Below are 1545 nucleotides of genomic sequence, written 5' to 3'. Positions count from 1 at the left end.
TCTTCTTCTTCTTCTTCTTCTTCTTCTTCTTCTTCTTCTTCTTCTTCTTCTTCAAATTTGTATACTTCTACTTCAAATTCTAGTTGTTCTTCAAATTCTTTTTCTTTAAGTAACGTTTTCATTTCGTAATGGATAAAAAGCAAATCAGTCACACTGGAAACGGGACAGAAGAGGCTGAAGAAACAATAGCTCAGAATGTAAAACAATCACCGACATGGACACTTTGAAACAAAAAGTTCAGAGGCTTGACTGTACATCATTAAAACTATACCATTTTAGATCTCGAGGTACAAAAAAACAACAACCTTCCTTGCAGCTCAATTAACGTTTCTACCTAAAACATTTTGACGCCTTTTAGGAAAGATAATGAATGAAAAGTTGGTCACATTCTAGACACTGGCGTTTTGATTAATGACTTCTTAGACGACTTCTTTAGCGACGAAGCAGATACATACTATGTTCGATCAGCAATTAACTAACAACAACGTTGAAGCACAGTTCCAACCAAAATACACAAATGAGTAAGAAGAATTAATTTACATATTTCAAATATAAGGGATGTTGCATGCGTTTTTAATTTTTTGATAAAGATAACAATAGCAAAATCGGTATGAATGACGAAATTATGCAGCGAGGGTTGTTGTTGTTGTTGTTGTTGTTGTTGTTGTTGTTGTTGTTGTTTAGCTGTTGTTTTTTTCAAGTGACCCAGATCAGCGCATCTTCAATGAGTTAACCATACTTACTCGTCATTTTCTGACTTTTCACAGGGTCACAAAATGATCTACCCAACACTTGCATGTCTATTAATTAGAAAATAAAAAGTTGTTTTAGACACTGAAAGAAAAGTTATACTAATTCTAGAAGCCTGTGTTTTTGTTCATGACTTCAAAGAAATATTAATTCAACATATTTACTTATTTTCTGACTTCTCACGGGGTCACAAAATTCTCCATCAAAACACTTGCATGTCTTTTTAAAAGTTATATTTTTAATACTGAACGAAAGGCTACCCACATTCAAGAAACTTGTATTTTTTGTTAATGACTGAAAAGAACTATTAATTAAGTGTACTTACTGGTTATTTTCTGACTTCCCACGGGGACACAAAATGCTCCAGACCCGCCCGGGTCGTGAAATCCCCAGGCCTCAAATGATCCAACGAAGCCGGGCCATGCAGTGTATGCAGTGGATTCATAGTCCCCTAAAAGGTTCCTGACAAAAAGTGGGCAAAATCCGAATCGAAAATCTAGCCCACCGGTTAATGTCTTGAGCTGGGATATAAACCCAAGAAGAAGTTATCCGGATAAGTAAACTGGTTCGTAGAATACCCGGCAGTTCTCAGTAAGTGGTTCTGCTTCGTTGCTGTGGTGAATCGTCTCATGCAAGGAGGTTTAAGCTCCATGGTCTCATGCTAAATGTTTTGAGCTGTATATCATAAAAGTTTGAACTTAGATTAAGAATGGTGTCTGTGTTTGCGCGCGCGCGCGTGCGCGTGTGTGTGTATGTGTATGTGTATGTGTGTGTGTGTGTGTGTGTGTGTGTGTG

General features: G+C 37.0%; 1 protein-coding gene across 1 annotated transcript in view; it reads right to left on the bottom strand.

Moving 5' to 3' along the window:
• Positions 1-1254, bottom strand: part of LOC101856433 (ras guanine nucleotide exchange factor P) — a gene marked incomplete in the record, with an annotated part of 28242 nt that extends 26988 nt beyond the window's left edge. The window contains 1 exon segment of the mRNA XM_035970233.1: positions 1076-1254.
• Between the last annotated feature and the right edge of the window lie 291 nt (positions 1255-1545).

This window comes from Aplysia californica, unplaced genomic scaffold (assembly GCF_000002075.1).
Source record: "Aplysia californica isolate F4 #8 unplaced genomic scaffold, AplCal3.0 scaffold00240, whole genome shotgun sequence".
Lineage (NCBI taxonomy): Eukaryota > Metazoa > Mollusca > Gastropoda > Aplysiida > Aplysiidae > Aplysia > Aplysia californica.
This window is presented reverse-complemented; position numbering and strand designations above follow the sequence as displayed.